An 18,367-nucleotide genomic window follows, 5' to 3' on the forward strand; every position below is an offset into this window, starting at 1 on the left:
AAGTGGTTCGACCCCCCAGTACATCCCATCACCCTCACTGGCTGATCTGTCAAGGAATTTGCTGACATGTTAACCTCTGAACACATCTAAAAATAGAATTCATGATGATTCCAAGTATCTAGCCTGCTTAATAATGTTTCTGTACTCCGTACTGCAATGGTCCAGACTGTCTCCTTGCATCCATATAATTACCAGCTGAGATTTTCCCTTCTCATGAAAATTGCTCTACCCTAGAGGGTACCCAATATCAGCCCTTGAAATTATGATAGGGATTCAGCTCTTATCAGTCATTAACCCATTGATATTTCACCTTGACTCTTTAAAGGTGTCACCAATTCCTGAACTTCATGAATTACCTTTACTACAGCTTAATGGCATTTTCGACAGGACCAAGACTTAAGGGCTACTGGAATGTCATTCTGAAGAAGAAGATATATGCTGCCACCTTCTGATAGAAAGAGGTTAGTGCTCCTGAATTTCTAGAGTCATGGTAGAAAGAGGTTACATTTTAGTATGAAAGGAAGATTTCTATACCTAATATAGAAGGGATTTGAATTTAGTAATCCTGCTGGTTTAGTGCCCTTGATGAATTAATGGTTTTAAACAAGATTATGTTTGAAGATGTGATTAAAAACTACTCGTGTAGTGTTGTGTTTTCCAGCAGGTTCAGGTGGGCTATCCTAGCATGGTTCACATTTTCAGCAGTAGGCATCCTTCGAAGAATCAAGACCATTAGGAGTTAGGACAATTTCCAAAACTACCAGAAAAAAAGGCAGGTTTTTTGCAAAGGAATAAAGGAGATTCATTGTTTTTTAAATCCAAGAAGAAAATTCCATGAATTCCTTGGGTTTTGGAATTCAGTTTTTCATCAAAGATTATATATATATATATAAAAGCATACAAAAGACATTTCTGGTCTTCCTTGTGTTTGATCTCAATAATAGAAGAAACTAAATGATTCATGTTTGGCTTTTGAATAAAAGAAACTAAATGACTCATGATGGGTTTTACCTCCTCCTTCTTGCATTCCTTATAAATATCAAATTGCTCTTGACATTTGCTCTTGTCTGAGTTAAATTCCTCCAGGCCTGCAAAGTTTTCTTCATGACTAATTATTTCCAAAAAGGAGAACTAAGGGTGAAGTATCAGGAATATTTAAAAATAAGAAACTATTCATTTGGTGTTTGCATTACCAAAAAGGAGATTCCAATGAATCACTTTCATTTTAAGTCCTTGAAGGAGGCATCTTTAGGGATGAGGAAGGTCATATAGTGGCTTTATTTTCATGTCTGATTGGAGTAGGGGACTCTCTAAGAGCTGAGGTCATGGCTGTCATGGAAGGTGTACAAAGGGCAACAATGATGAACTTCAAAAAACTAATCATTAAAGAAGATTCAAAATGGTGGAGTGGACGCAGAATGAAGAGGCATCTCTTTGGCAGTACATAAATTAATTAAAAAATTTAGATGACTGACTAGAGAGATGAAAGATTTCAGTGGGTACAAAGGTTAGCAAACAGCATGGAAAATGTATTAGTCAAACAAGGGGTGAAGAGAGATCAAATTTTCTGAGCACAATTGTAAGAAAAGATTGAAAGGGGAGATAAAAGATTTACCTCCCTAATGGGTGTATAACTGTATATATACTTGTGCATTAAATTCCTATTAATAAAATAGTTGGTTATTGGTAAAAAGAAAATAAAAATCCCTTTCCTTACCATCATTGGTTTGGATGGTGAAAACCCTTCTCTCTTTTGCTAGTGCTCCCCAACTTTTTTTGCATGAGCTAGCCCTTATTAGCTTGTTTGATTCTTAAATATTTCTTACTTGTTTTAAGACTAAGATGATAAGCTTGACAATCAAGTTTAGCAACTTGTCAAGTCTCAAGCATAAATGTTGGGATTGTGTCATATTTTTCAACCATTAAATCAGACTGTAATCTAATAGTTGGTGTGGTCCCTCCTTTAGGTTAAGTTGGGTTTTACATCTAAAGGATTTCTTTTATATGTAGGGTTTAGAAGTTTGGCTTTTTTCTTGTTGGAGAAGAAAAAAAATAGCGGTTGGAGAGGTGCTCTTGATGTAAGAGTAGATTCTTTTTTCTTCTAGTGTTGCTATTGAATTCTCTTGGTTGCTATTTCATTCAAATGCTTTGTGGTTTTATCATGTGGGTGAGCCCAACAATAAATTCTATTCCATCATACCTCAAATTTGTTGGTTAGGCTTCACTTGAGGCTTTATGCTCAACAAGTAGAGTATGGGAACAATGTGAACTAGGCCATGGTCCATTTAGCAATCCACAAAGTCTCCTGTATGTATTAAAAGTTCTAAAAGAACTGGCATTATGCAAGATTTCATTCTTGAACTTTAGTACTTGATTACATAGGCGTCTCCTGTATGATGGCCTAAATTATCTATCAATGTCCCTAGGGGCTGTTCACCTGAAAAGACGGAAAAAGAAATGGTCTGAGATACCAAATATAAATAGCAGGAGATTAGCAAGAGAATTTGGAATTTATTTTGGATGCATTCTAGAGTCATGGTAGAAAGATGTTAGATGTTAGTATGAAAGGAAGACATACCTAATATTAGAAGGGATTTGAATTTAGTAATCCTGCTGGTTTAGTGCCCCTGATGAATTAATGGTTTTTAACAAGATTATCCTTGCATATGTGATTAAAAACTACTCGTGTAGTGTTATGTTTCCCAGCAGGTTCAGGTGGGCTATCCTTCCATGGTGCACATTATATACAGTCCATTTGTAAGAGATGGTTTATTCAAAGGAATAAAGAATGAATTGTATATGCAATGATGCCAGGTAAACCCCTCCTTAGGTTGGCTTCTGCCAAGTCACCCTAACTTCCATTTAACTCTTAACTACATGGCTCCTTTTACATTACATGTTCCACAGAAGCCCCCAAAATAGATGTCCTCTGTTCACCCCTTGTTTTGCAATTTCATCTGCCAAATCATTGGCTTATCTGTTGATTGATAACTTTATACCTATTCATCACTCTGATAATCTGATTTTATCACCCTCATAATGTTTTTGTACTACCATGGGACCAGACCGTCATTTTCAAGCCAGCTCACCACCACTTTTGAATCTCCTTCCACTACCAAAATTCGATAGTTGAGAGACATTGCCAGCCTCAAACTGTGTAGCACTGTAATTTATTATGCCCTTGCATTTCCTTGGACTGTAGGACCTAATTACCAGCCACCTAATACCATCCAATTATTATGATACCATCAAAAGAGAATAGCTCTCAATTGTTTGCACTTCTAGACGGAGCCTTGCCATTCAAGAGTCTGTCCTTTTATCTCTTCCTCCATAGTCCATAATATTGCTCTCCTCGTGCATCCCCAGATGATCTTCCCTCTTTTCCTTGGTAGATTGAAACGGGAAGAATAGAAAGCCCAGCAATCCGATTCAACTCCCTAGGGATCCATCTGAAAGTGCAGAACCAGAAGAAACAATTGATGGCTATTTGTCTGCTAGATATAAATATTCCAACCTTAGGATATCTCAAGATAGTTTGGATATGTTTCTGTGCACACTAATTACAGATGGCTAGCTATCCATCCCATGCGTTATGGTTTTGGCCTGTGCACAGGTCAAGTGGAGCTCTGGAGGCTTTAAGCCCTCCATACAGGAGTCCAGATGAAACAGTTGTCTATTGCTGATTGGTGCACTCAACAGCAGATCTCTATATCTATTAAATTCTAAGTATATCCATGCTTTAGATTTTCTGGAGCATCTGTATGCGTCCATCATATGCTTCTTAAAATTGGTTTGCCAAAAATGCATGTTTTCCTTTCCTTATGATGTTGATTTTGTGTTTAGTTGTTTTTCCCAGAGTGCACTGAGTTTATAACCCATAATACTACTTTTTGTATGGAATGTGGTTGTAGAGCTTCCTCCACACCAAGAGATTTGAATGCCTTCTCTTTCTCTGCTACAATGTCAGAGGTATGCATGGGTTCAGTTTTGTTATGATGTTGACATTGAGACTGACAAAGGATCCTGTATTGTCATTACTAAATAATAATTGTATTATGATAGGGTAACATTGCATGATAGCTGAAGAAAGAAGGTAATACGGTTTCTCCTGGTGAAGAAAGAAAGTGGAGCTCTGGAGGCTTTAAGCTCTCCACACAGGAGTCCAGATGAAATAGCTGTCTATTGCTGATTGGTACACACAACAGACCTCATCTCTATAGCCATTAAATTCTCAGTATATCCGTTGTTTATATTTTCTGGAGCATCTGTATATCTATTATATCCAAGAGATGGGAATGCCTTCTCTCTCTCCTACAATGCAGAGGTATGCACAGGTTCAAGAGATTGGAATGCCTTCTCTCTCTCCTACAGTGCAGAGGTATGCACAGGTTCAATTTTGTTATGATGTGGACATTGAAACTGAAAAAGGATCCTGTATTGTCATTACTAAGTAATTGTCTTATGACAGGGTAGCATTGCACGATAGCTGAAGAAAGAAGGTGATGAGGTTTCTCATGGTGAAGACGTGACGTTCTTTGCTGAGTTAAAACTGTATGCTTCTTGGTGCTGGTCTTTGGTCCAAGTATGTAACTTTGTAAAATATGTGTTAAGGATGCAGCAAAAACTAGAAAAACTAATAGATCTAAAACAGGCTGCAGTCATTAAGGGCAGGCAAGGTGTTGATAGTATCATCATAGCACAAGAGATAGCAAACAAAATGAAGAAATAGTGCAGAGGATGGGCCATGCTGAAGATAGACATGTTAAAGGCATATAAGACAAGGTGATCCACTTTCACCATACCTCTTCATTATAGGGATGCAAGCACTGTCTAGCCTCTTCCAGAAAGCTGAAGACAATAAGGAACTGCACGGTATAAGATTATGTAGAAATGGTCCATTAATATCACATCTGCTACTTGCAGATGATTGTTATAATCTGTAAGGCTGAACCTGATCGGTTAAGGAAGGTCAAAGAAATACTGGCAACGTTTAAAAGTTGGTTGGGAGAAAAAATTAACTTGACAAAAACAGGGGCTCAGTTCGGTAGAGGAATACATATAAGAAAGGAAAAAATAGTCTTTCAGATTTCCCAGAATGAAACACACGAAGATTCAAGAAAAATATCTGGGAGCCACGTTATGTTTCCAAGGTAAACAAAACAATGACCATTGGGAAATTGTGTATAAAATGAACACTAGACTGGCTGGCTACTTGGAAGGCAAAATTGTTGTCACAAGCAGGGAGAACTACACCAGTGAAAACAGTGTTAGAAGCCTTACCCATCTACTTAATGTCCCACTCATTATTACAGAAAAAAACAATTAAAGAAATAGAAAGAATGCAGAAGAGGTTCTGATGGGAAGGAAACAACACAAACAAAGTTTACACACAATACCATGGTTCCATATTTGTAAAACCAAAATCAAGGTCTAGGCTTCAAGAAAATTGAGGATTCAACAAGGCTCTCTTCTCAAAACAGATATACAGACTCTTCACAGCCAAATCAGAACTCTGGGCCAAAATCATCAAACAAAAGTATATCAAATCCAAGTCTATCTTCAAGCTAAAAAAAACCCAAGACACTTTTGGTGGTGGAAGCAAGTAGTATTTTTAATGGACCAGCTGAAAGGGAATCCATTTTGGCAACTGAAAGATGGAAAAATCCATTCACCCACTTGACCCTTGGGTTCCATCCATAGTAAAGGCAACCCAACACTCAAATCTAACCTCCAAGGCCAACCGACTACATATAGAAAGGGTCAGTGAGCCAAGGAACCAAGAAGGGCATTAGAACATTCCCCTACTACAGCAGCTATTTGAGGAAGAAACAATAAACCACATAATAGAACTGAACAGAATTCCATGCACAGACCCAGACAAACTTCTATGGAAGTGTTCAGGAAAAGCAACAAACAGTGTCAAAACAGGCTACAAATTCTTTATACATCAGCTATCATCCTCCTCAGGACCACATGAGAACTGAAATCTCATCCAGAAAACAGAAGTGCTCTTCAGGTTTCAAATATTCGTGTGCAAGGCATGGTGGGGTGGACTGAAAACAAGAGACAAACTCCGTTTTTTACAGGAAACAGAAAAACTCTGCACTTTATGTAATGCTGCTATAGAATCATGGCAGCATCTCTTCTTTCAGTGTTTCTCTATGAGGGCCATCTACTTACAGCCCAAATTGGAATTAACCCCATGGAAGTAAATAACAAACAGCTGAGTCAGTTAGTCACTGATTGGATAACAGCATACTTGAAAAAACTTACCACCAAACCTCAAACAGAGGTATATTGCCAAATTTTTCATCATTTTCAGACTCATATTGGACATGCATAATGCAAAGATCCATCAACAACACAGAGAAAACCATGGTGGCTCGAAAACCATGTTTGGGCCTTCAGACCAGGACCATTCGAGTTTTGAAAAAAAATCTCAACCCAAGCCTACTCAAATTGAATATTTGCACCCATAGTTACAGGTACAATAACCTTTTCATAGTGGTTGCTAAAGCCACATCATTCATTATTAGAAAATTTTCACCAAAACAAGGAGGTGCGGCCTATGTCCTAATCATCCATCTTAAAGTAATTGTACCAGGACTAATTTTTTTCTTGTAAGTAAAGCAACAACAAAATAAAATATAAAAAGTGCAAGGTTTAGTTTACCGATACACAGGTGTATCAATACTTTGAACCTTGCTTGCGACCTCCAGTGAAACACAAACTTTTTTTTATTTTTCATAATATTGGAAGGGGCTACACAAGACAGGGGGTAGCACGTCCCCATAGATCACTAGATACAATTACACTACGATCATAAGGAAGAGCTCTTGGATTGAAGGTTGAAGAGGCATCACCAAACGTTTGCGCTTCACAGGCTAACTAGTCAGAGGACGACCTTGTTATCTTCTTGATTCCTTCTCAGTGTAATTCAGAACGTAGAGATGCATCTCGTAGTCCTCCGTATTTGCATCATATACAAGTCCAGGGGTCAAGCGCCTTTAGGATTGAGGTGACCCACTCCCGTGGCTAGAGGACTCGTGGGTTGCTAATCGTTTAAGAATTCTGTGATGGATTTGATAGTGGTATCGAGTGAATCTGCTGTGGTTGTCATGGCAGATTGAATGGCCACTGGGCTCCATTCAGGATGGACTGCTTACAGAAGTGCTGCCACTCCCACCACACGAGGACAAGCCATGGAGGTTCCGTATATGATGTTGAAGTTGCTAAACAACTTTGTTGATCCTTCGTTCACCACAGGACATACTGGAGATCAATGTTGTGATCTCCTAAAAATTTACTGTTATAGCTACACGTGCATTTGCACGCAACAATCTTGTGGCCAACATTACTTAAATCCTGCGTACGGTCGCCTCTGAAGACAAGGGGTAATCGGGTCAGAGATGAACCTCCATACAAAGATGCACCTGCAATTGAAACACCATAGCCATTGTACTGCTTGATATCAATCTGCAAGGAACAATCTGTCATGAACTGCTCACACTTAGTTGTCCAGTGTTGACAACTTCATCCTTACCAGAAATTGTGGAGATATTTACAGACAATGAACCTGAAAATTAAAATGTAAAACTTTATCAACATTATTCACAGAAAACTTGAAGGACTTGCATTGTCTGTTTAACTTACAGTCATAATTAGCCCATCCAATGGATTGATTTGCCAGATCATTAAAAAAAAAAGAAAATCTCTTAGAACAGGGTCTACCAAGAAATAAAAATGTTAGTTTTCTTCTCTTTAGTCAGGCTTAACAACTTACAACTTTAATAACTCATATACCAATTGAAGCAAAATATACACGCAAGATTACTGGTATTGACATTGCATCCACGTCATTCAAAATGGGGTTGCCAATACCATGATTTTCTTTCAGACAACAGAACTGCTATGCAACAATTTAACATTTCATAAAAATGAAAGCATTTCCAATGTCTTAAAATAAAAAGGTTTTAGAGAATCTAAAACAATGTAGGAAATCCATTGTTGATTAAAAAAATGAAGTTTAATGATAAAACAATTACTGATGAGAAAAAAGATTGTTGGAGAAGTCAGAGTTGGCAGAAGTAGCTAAACCTCACAATGGACTTTCAAATTTTTATCTTGATATAACTTGATTAGTTGTTGTGTATTATCTTTTATCTCGATATAAAATAAGGAAGTTCTTATATATGTAAACAGTTCACACCGCTCTAACGGACTATATTCTATGATATTGTAAGGACCAGCTATTGTGATTTGCATAATTGCATCTCAAACTACCTATGATAAACGATAGTTGGGACTTCCCTGTAAATAATGTAGAGAGTGCACATATATAAAAAGACCATTATCCAATGGTAGCCCCTACTACCATCTAGGGTTTTGGAAGAGGTAGATTGGATAGTCCTAACTCTTATCCTTTGGCATTCTCTTTTGCACAAAGTGGCTGCTCTCACTCTCACAATATGAGGGTACACATATTTTTCATCCAGAAATAGTATTCGGAGAACTTTTAAGCAGCTTACTTCTATCCAACCCATGCCTGACATTTCATTGTGAAAAGTTGTTTATTAAATATGGTTATTGCATAACTTGTGCCCACTTTCTGAATGTTTTGACAACTAAGCTTCTATGTAGTGGATAAAATAGTGGAGATACCTTGAAATGTTTGTTGCAAATGCACTTATGAAATTCTTCTTTATAATATCTCTCCATTGGATATGGTGTCATGCCCTGATTAATTTCAATGTATTTAGGAGTTTGTGTACACACTAAAAAGATTACATTTGAAAATGAGTTTATTAATGACATTTCATGTAGCCAAAAAAAGTGGAGAATTACCAACAAAACCACAAATCATGAAATACAAAATTAGGAAAAACAAAAACTCAATTATACTTCACATTTACATAGCCTCCAAGACCTAAAATCCAATAGATCAAGGATGGGTGACACAAGAAGAGCTAGGGTTAGACCAAAAAGGGCATGGGTACAAGTACTAAGAAATGATTTAGGCACTAATAATTTAATAATGGATATGACTTTGTATTGAATGGATTGACGAAACAAGATTCATGTAACCGACCTCAAATAGCTAGAATAAGGCATGAATGATAATGATGATGGCATATTAGGGATGATTGTATATGACTTGACTCGGCCAGCCTGCCTTGTAAATTTTTGGGCCTAGGTAGCCACATTTCTCCTAGGTGGCACAACCTTAACCCACATTAAGCCTGCAAAAAATGCAGATCGATGATGTTTTGCTATACTAGGATAAACTTGATATTAGTCGTAACCTAATGATGGACTTTCAGCCTTCAGCCATTAATTGTGAGCTCAAAATGGACTTTCAGTCAAATTTTTATCTCGATATAACTGATGTGATTGCAGATCTGTAGTTAGAATTGTCTTGAGAAATCCTACAACTTGTTTGTGATGTTTGGGCACACATTAGACTTCAATATCTTAGTTTTAATAAAATATTATTAAATTAATAATAGAATAATAATAATCATAATAAAATATTAATACATTATTAACAAAATAATGATAAAATAATAGTTCTATAACAAAATATTAGTAATTTAATAATAACAAGAAGATATTAATTATTAAATATAATAATAAAATATTAATGCAATATAATTAAAATAATCATAAAATAATAAAAAAGGATTAATAATTAAATAATAAAATATTATAAAACTAAAAATGTCATAATAATAATAATAAAGTATAAGAGTATATTAATAATTAAATAATAATAAAGCATTGGTAAAATATTTATTAACTAATAATAATATAGCAAAGTATTAATAAGTTAGCAATAAAAAAGCAAAGATACTAATTTATTGAATAATAATGATAAAATAACAATTAGGTACAAATAAAATGTTGATATGTTATAATTAAAGTAATAATAAAATACTAACATGTTATTTATTAAATAATGATAAATTAATGTTAAAATAATAAACAAAAATAATAGCACATTAATAATAAATGATAATAAAATAATAATTTTTAATAAAATATTCATAAATTCATTATAAATACTAAGATATTAATTATTAAAAACTAATAAAATAATAACAACAATGTACTAATAAAATGATTATATATTCATAAAATAATAATAAATACTAAGATATTAAAGTCTAATGTGTGCCCAAACATCACAAACAAGTTGTAGGGTTTCTCAAGACAATTCTAACTATAGATCTGCAATCACATCAGTTATATCGAGATAAAAATTTGACTGAAAGTCCATTTTGAGGTCACAATTAATGGCTGAAGGCTGAAAGCCATCATGAGGTTACAACTAATATCAAGTTTATCCTAGTATAGCAGAACATCACCGATCTGCATTTTTTTTAGGCTTAATGTGGGTTCAAGCTAGGTCGCACCTAGGAGAAATGTGGCTGCCTGGGCCCAGAAATTTGCAAGTCAGGCAGGCCGAGTCAGGTCATAAACAATCATCCCTAATATGCCATCATCATTATCATTCATGTCTTATTCTAGCTATTTGAGGTTGGCTACATGAATCTTGTTTCGTCAATCCATTCAATATAAAGCCATATCCACTACTAAATTATTAATGCCTAAACCATTTCTTAGTACTTGTACTCATGCCCTTTTTGGTCTAACCCTAACTTTTCTTGTGCCACCCACCCTTGATCTATTGGATTTTGGGTCTTGGAGGCTGTGCAAATGTGAAGTATAATTGAGTTTTTGTTTTTCCTAATTTGTATTTATGATTTGTGATTTTGTTGGTAATTCTCCACTTTTTTTGCTACATGAAATGTCATCAGTAAACTCATTTTCAAATGTAATCTGTTTAGTGTGTACACAAACTCCTAAATACATTGAAATAAATCAAGGCATGACACCATATCCAATAGAGAGATATAACAAAGAAGAAATACATAAGTGCATTTGCAATGTAAAAAACATTTCAAGGTATCATCACTATTTATCCACTGCATAAAAGCTTAGTTGTCAAAACATTCAGAAAGTGGGCACAAGTTATGCAACAACCATATTTAATAAACAACTTTTCACAATGAAGTGTCAGGCATGGGTTGGATAGAAATAAACTGCTTAAAAGTTCTCCGAATACTATTTCTAGATGAAAAATATGTGCACCCTCATATTGTGAGAGTGAGAGCAGCCACTTTGTGCAAAAGAGAATACCAATGGTTAAGAGTTAGGACTATCCAATCTACCTCTCCCAATACCCCAGATAGTAGTAGGGGCCACCATTAGATAATGGCCTTTTTAGATATGTGTACTCTCTACATTATTTATAGGGAAATCCCAACTATCATCTATCTCTAAGGTAGTTTGAGATGGCAATTATGCAAATCACAACAATTGGTCCTTACAATATCATAGAATATAGTCTATGAGGGCAATGTCTACAGGCCCTATGGTATAAGAAAAAGAGGACTTAGCCAAGAGGTGGGCGAAGTGGGGGGGAGGCTCGAATTCAAATGGGGCCACTTTAAGGATGTCGAACCGGACAAAAACAAATCGGGCCACCATACAGATAGTTTGGAAATAAGGAGGGGAAAGAGCTTGATCCAGAAACGGACAATTAAAAGACTAAGCTAAAATAGACTAAAGAGCAAGAACTCAAGAGCTCAGGAAGACGAATGGGTTTGGGTGGTTGCTCGTTTTGAAGGAGATAAGAAAGCAATTGTTTCTAAGAACACACTACAAGCACAGCTGAAGGCGTCAGAACTAGAATGCATGAGGTTAAAGAAGATACTGGCATATCTAGAAAGCCACCACTCATAGAAAACCATGTTATATCGGTCTCTAATCATGAGATACAAAACCAGGAAGGTGACTACACATAGAACCAAGACCAACGTCCAAAGTCGGTGACTGATGGGCTGGTGGTCTGAAGAAAGGTGAGCCCAAAAGGTGAGTCTAGTGCGGCAACAACTAGATAGAGGAATCTTGAGAGTTGAGAAGGCTCAACTTCGTTCCAGGAGACCCAAATAGAGGAAGAGGTACGAATTTCTGAAATCTCAATTCCTTTAGTCTCCACGTCGAAGGGAATCAATAAAGGGAGGAAGAGAAGAAGATGGGGTAAGGGGAAGAAGAAGAAGGAGTCGGGGAAGAAAAAGAAAGTTTTCTATAGAAGGGGGAGGGAAGAAGAACCAAGGAAAGTGTACAACAAAAAGAGAAGGTTGGAGGGAGGCAGCCTAGATATTGAAGAAGGAGAGTAGGGGGGAAAAGATAAGGAAGAGGAGCATGAGGATCAAAGAAAGGAGAGGGAGGAGCAAGGGAGAAGGGGTGAGAAGCCGGGTGGTTTGGAGAGTGCTCAAAAAGGTGTAGTAGAGATTGACAAACTCACTGAGAGGGAAGTATCGATAGGCAAGTCCCTGGGATATTTTTTCTAGGGGGAGAAGGAAGTTGCAAGAAGTGCCTTCGCACAATTTGAAAAGGACAAGAGGGAGGAGAAGGGTAAGACAAAGGAACTAAGTGGGTCGAACAAAGAGTGGGATGAGGAAGGGGGCAAAGAGGAATTGCTAGAAGAGGATATGTGAGAATTCAGAAAGAGTTGCTCTAAGGAGTGGAAGAGGGAAGGAAGGATGAGAGTACTGAGCTGGAACGTATGGGGCCTTGGGAAAAGTAATAGGAGGGTTGCCATGGACAGCATCCTAACAACTGATCATTTGAAGAGTAGAGGATTTTATATGGCAAACATTTGTGGCATGTGTAGTTCGGATGAAAAATCTGTTTTACATTTATTTACCACCTGCAAGACTTCAAGAATCATGTGGAGTTATTACACATCTTTATTCGGGAAAAGAACTATTCAGCCAAGTTCAACAGCAGAAATTTTCTCCGTCTGGCCAAGATTTGGGGGAAGTAGGAAAGCAAGGATAGTATGGAGCTGCATCCCCTTTGTTGTGTGTTGGATATTATGGAACAAAAGGAACAAGGGGATCTATGAAGACAAATTCAAGAACACATAAGTTCTGGTGGCTCTGGTGGGGAAGCTAATTGCAGATTGGGTACGGGTGTTACTAGATTTTGATCAAGTGAGCAGATCAGATATGGGGGAAAATTTCTAGAGCATGCCTGAGATTCAGTTGATGTAAATTGTATCAATCTTAGTTTGGATTGCGCCTTAGTTCACTCTGCTCTGTTTTGTAAGCTAGGTGCCATCTTGTCACCTATTGCATCTAACTTAATTTTTTCTATTTAATAAAATTTCTATTTTGACTTCAAAAAATGATAGCAATGTCAACTGTTAACATATATAAGAATTTCCTTATTTTGTTAAATATGTTTCATTTCTTAGTTTTACATGCCATCAAGAATAATAATTTAATGGGTGATTACTTTAAGCAGAATAATGCTTTCATGTATACATCATAATTATCTATAAAACCTTTTTACAATGGATTTTATGAAAAAGATACAGACACATACATGTCTAGAAATGTATACAAATATATACATAATATATTTACATTAATACATCTAAATATAAACATATGTTTATATTTTATAATGTAAGCTAGAAACCGCAAGGATATGCACACATGACATAAATGCAAAAGCTAGCATCTAACCAATACTCATCCACTGCCTTTTGGAATAGAGCATACAATGGAGAAAAATTGAAGTCAGGATTCAAAACCTCGTAAAATGGTCATCCCTTGGTCCTGAATTCTTTGGAAGCCAATGCACCACAATTATTCCCCATCCTGGGAGAAAAGTTAAAAGTTTGTATGAAACCTTTTGGCGGCATAATAGCAATACTTCATTCACTCTACTACCCAAAAAAATGAAAAAGAAAAAAGAACAAAACCATCCCTACAAGTACATTATATGTATATTTCATAAAAATCACAAGTTAAAAAACTTACAACACCACCCTATTTTATGAGGTACTCCATGGCACTTAATATCATGGATGCACTACCAGAAAAGTTTAAGCTGACTGTAGGGAATATCTCCATCAACACTGAATGCAAAGGACATATGCATTTGAAATATTAAATTAAGGATCTGATGATGGACCTTTTTAAAGTCTAGCATCCATTAAGGTAGGATGTTGTATTACAATGGTACCTGCTGGTGATTTGATCACATTGAATTCCGTTAGAAAGAAATGAACAAGCAGATAGTGAAACAACATTAAAGAAAATTGGAAGAAATGAACTTCAGAGGTCATGGTTATTTCCTTCCCCAACAATGAAAATGAAGTAGTCAGTTGATTAACTTCAATCTTTTAAAAATAAAAGGTGTGGGTTTATAATCCTCTCCATAGCCTGTTACAAAGTGTTTCGCATCAATTAAATTGTTAAAAAAATGTGTTCCTGTAACTTACAGCATTTTCAAGTGGATCATATGCTTCTGCTTTGAGGTATGCCAAAGTTATTCCAGAATCAATTATGGTTCCTCTATTGCTTGAAGTAACAAAAACTGCTGGATCAATGGGCAGAATTTGCCCATTGACAACAATGCTCTGCAGGTACAAATTATAATGATGCCTGAAAATTTTGAGACAAAAAGGAATCAAACCCAATGAGGAACCAGAATTAAAATGAACTAAATTTGAATTTTCTTATGCACATAAACAACAGTAGCAATGAAACTGAAAAAGAGATGACTATCTATAATAACAAACTTGTCTAACATTGGATGTTTAGCACACAATGATTGCCATCTATGATAGGATACCTCATGTAGAATAAAAGATGTACGAATGCTTTAAGATAAACTGATGTTTAGACAGGATGAGATGATATAGCATGTTTTGGGATTTATAGGTGTCCTTTGACACATTTGTTTTTCTTTGAACGAGACTCTATTTTACGAGAGTGAAATCGGGGACTCCTCCAAAAGAATTCTATGTTCAAATCGACACTGGAAGTGATGTCTTGTGGGTCACCTGCAATGCCTGCAGTGGTTGCCCCAAATATAGCGGCCTGAATGTCAAGCTTTCTTTCTATTTACTGCTATATTTGGGGCACCCACTGCAGGCATTGCAGGTGACCCACAAGACATCACTTCCGGTGTCAATTTGAATATAGAATTCTTTTGGAGGAGTCCCTAGAATAGTCTCGTTCAAAGAAAAACAAATGTGTCAAAACCCTTATAATAAAATACCAGGAAGAAAGAAAAAGAGAAGCACTTGCGCTGTTGGACACCTATAAATCCCCACCCAGTAGAGTTTTAAAGAGATCAAAAGCCGAAGAAAATAAACAAATAGAGAAGAAGAATCAACATCTTCGAAAACCCATCTTTGAACTATATTAAAAGCATCAAAAGAAAAAGAATAGTAGACCCACATAGCTGCCATTACAAACTAAGAAACCTCAGAACATCAAGAACCATCAAATCCAGAACCCATTAAACAAAGAAAAGGAAAACAGTAAAGAAGCAAAGAATATCAAAAAACCCATCTATATAAATTACAAAATAACCAGACCGGAAGCCAATAAGAGAAAATTAAGGAGCAAAATAAAACGAATTAAAGAAACAAGACGCGGAAGCTAAACGCCAACCTCAATTAAATCCAGAGCTTAAAATTGTATAAGGATTGTAGGCACCCTCGACGGGAAAAATAGACGATCCCACCCTGCAAGATTCAGCAGTGCCTTACCCTGTCACGAGTTCTAAGCTCAATCAACTCAACTCTCTGGTCCACCATAAAGGCTTTTTCGAGCTTCAGGTTCTTCGGAAATCCAGAAACACAACCGCCGGCGGCAAGAAGACGACGCCCAAAATCAAGATCAGAAACCCGGCATGACGACGCCCAGGTTCTTCTCACCCTCTCTTCTGTCTTACTCCCGAGTCCCGACGAAGATCACTGAAAAGAGTGTGCGTGAGAGAGAAAGACCAGAAAGAGAAGAAAAGAGTATATTATAAATTCAAATAGTTCAGAGACGAAGATCGAGGTCTGCGTCTTTCTGTATCACTGAAAGCTCAGAAGGAAAAGAAAAGAATGTGCGTGAGAGAGAAAGGAAGAGACAGACCAGAGACTACCGAAGGTCCCAAGTGGAGAGAAAGCAAGAAGAGAGAATAAAATGACGTTCCAAAACACGACGACAATGGCCACCAATCCGTTACTCTGTAAATATATATGTTTTCTTCCTTACTTCCACGTTCTAACCTCTAAACTACGATGAGTGCGTACCCCACACTGATTTCGGGTCTGGATGGTAACAGGCCGTGGCCCCTAGTTCACTGGCCCAGATGACCTTGCGTTTCCTTTTTATCCAATTTTTAAGATACACGGAATCATTCCTTTCTGCGAATCCAACGGTTGATATTCTCATGCTCAAATGATGGTTCTCACCACGCACGGCCGCACGAGGCTCTTTATGTGTAACTGTAAAAAGTTGGCAACACCTTGATTCTTGAAAGAAAATTCATGCGGGTTTTTTCTAGAAGTTTCCAAACAGAAATCCCCCAAAGAAACTTTATGAATTAATAAGACAGAAATAACAAAATTCTTGGTAATTGAAACTTATTTTGGTAAGAACGATAAAAAATAGATCAAAAGTTTTTTCCACTTCAGAATTCTAAATTCAAGTGGACACTTATTTAGAATTTATCTGGAGGTGGACTGAACATTTATTAAAATCAAAGGCATTACAGATAAAACTGACCACGAATGACAAAATAGGGGGTAAAGTGAAAAGCTATTCGATTAGGGCTCTGTTTGATGCTTTTCGGGATTACTTGGCAATATAAAATAGAATTTTTACCCCTTTCGAAACCTTTTTGCAAGAGTTCCCTTCTTTGTTTAATCTCTTATAATTCCGAAGTTGTTGTTTTTTTACTTTGAATTTATTTTTAATGTAAAATTTTATTATAAAAACATAACGAGCCATTTAATCTCTCCACATATGTTAGCGAGAGTATGATGTGTTCCTATATGATTCAAAGTGTAACCCACAGCATACACCAAATGACACTTTCAACCACTCAATATTTAAAGTATCTCGTCTGTGGCATCTGCTCCCAAATGGCCTGTGACTCAGGGGCTGAAGTGGAGCTCCCTGGTGGCAAACGGTGGTGAGCTATTTGGTGGCGAACTCCCTGTTGGTGAGTTACTTGGTGGCGAGCTCCCTGGTGGTGAGCTACCTTGATGAGCTCCGAGCTCCTTGGTGAGCTGCCGAGCTCCTTGGAGAGCTACTGAGCTCCTTGGTTGTCATGAAGTGCCAAGTGTCAAAATTTCACTAGAGGGCCAAATCTGCCCTCATCATTTGCCCCCCACTCCCGAGTTGAGAGTAATTCGGCGAAGGGAGTAGATTTCTCCTTTAGGCCCGTAAGTCGACGAGCTAGTAAGCGCTGATCTAATTTCTTAGGCTCTGGGAGCTACCTGTAAGTGGCAAGCCGCCTGTAAGTGGCGAGCTGCTTGTAAGTGGCAAGCCGCCTGTAAGGTGAGGAGGTCTCCGCCAGTTCAGTACTGTAGCCCTTAGGCTATGGGGGCAACTTATAGTTCACTTTTGCTGATTTTGCCCAAGCTGAAGAAGTGACTGGGTTTTTAGCAGTACTGTGGCTCGTAGGCTTTGGGAGCGACTCATAGTCCACTCTTCTTGACTTTGCCCATGCCGAAGAGGCGATTGGGTCTTAAGCAGTAATGTGGCCCGTAGGCTTTAGGAGCGACTCGTAGTCCACTCTTCTTGACTTTGCCCATGCCAAAGAGGCGATTGGGTCTTAAGTAGTAACATGGCCCATAGGCTTTGCTTGTGAGGTGCCGAGCTACCTGTGAGGTGTCGGGCTGACCGGGTGTCGAGCTACCTGTGAGGTGCCGAGCTGACTAGGTGCCAAGCTGCCTGTGAGGTGCCGAGATGACCAGGTGCCAAGCTACCTGTGAGGTGTCGGGCTGACCGGGTGCTGAGCTACCTGTGAGGTGCCGAGCTGACTAGGTGTCGAGCTGCCTGTGAGGTGCCGAGCTGCCTGTGAGGTGCCGAGCTGACCAGGTCCCGAGCTACCTGTGAGGTGTCGGGCTGACCGGGTGCCGAGCTACATGTGAGGTGCCGAGCTGACCAGGTGCCGAGCTGCCTGTGATTGCACTGCATTAGCCTCGTAATGCCGGTCACCCACTCCTACAAGAAGCTACTAAGAGCTCAACCTTCGAGGGGCAGCACTACTAACTTTAGGTCACCAGCTCACACGGGAACCTTGGAAGGCTCGACCAGCAAGGGTGCCTATGTAGTCTGTTGGCCGCCAACTCCCGTGGAAGCCACGAAGAGCTCATCTTTGTAAAGGGGACTTTGCGAAGAGGACTGATGAGGTTTTATCTGAATTGAAAGTAAAGTTAGTAGAGCTGCTTAGTCTGCTACCTCTCTGCATAGTCTTTGAGTTCATAAAAAATGGAAAC

At 37.9% G+C, this 18,367-nt stretch overlaps 2 long non-coding RNA genes across 3 annotated transcripts; one reads left to right on the forward strand and one right to left on the reverse strand.

The window, feature by feature from the left end:
- Positions 1 to 31: 31 nt before the first annotated feature.
- LOC148800859 (uncharacterized) lies at positions 32 to 6,240 on the forward strand. The gene is made up of 4 exons (XR_016085730.1): positions 32 to 461; positions 3,912 to 3,969; positions 4,063 to 4,378; positions 4,469 to 6,240. It is a non-coding gene; the product is annotated as an uncharacterized LOC148800859 (long non-coding RNA).
- A 479-nt stretch (positions 6,241 to 6,719) lies between these two features.
- LOC148800860 (uncharacterized) lies at positions 6,720 to 16,222 on the reverse strand. 2 transcript variants are annotated; one of them, XR_016085732.1, is made up of 7 exons: positions 16,011 to 16,222; positions 15,540 to 15,844; positions 14,360 to 14,522; positions 13,896 to 14,103; positions 13,667 to 13,733; positions 7,544 to 7,576; positions 6,720 to 7,433 (listed from the first exon to the last, which is right to left on the reverse strand). It is a non-coding gene; the product is annotated as an uncharacterized LOC148800860 (long non-coding RNA). The 2 variants fall into 2 exon arrangements; XR_016085731.1 differs by having other exon boundaries at positions 7,338 to 7,476.
- Positions 16,223 to 18,367: the final 2,145 nt, after the last annotated feature.

This window comes from Nelumbo nucifera, chromosome 4, assembly GCF_055504915.1.
Source record: "Nelumbo nucifera cultivar China Antique chromosome 4, China Antique-T2T, whole genome shotgun sequence".
Classification (NCBI taxonomy): Eukaryota; Viridiplantae; Streptophyta; class Magnoliopsida; order Proteales; family Nelumbonaceae; genus Nelumbo; species Nelumbo nucifera.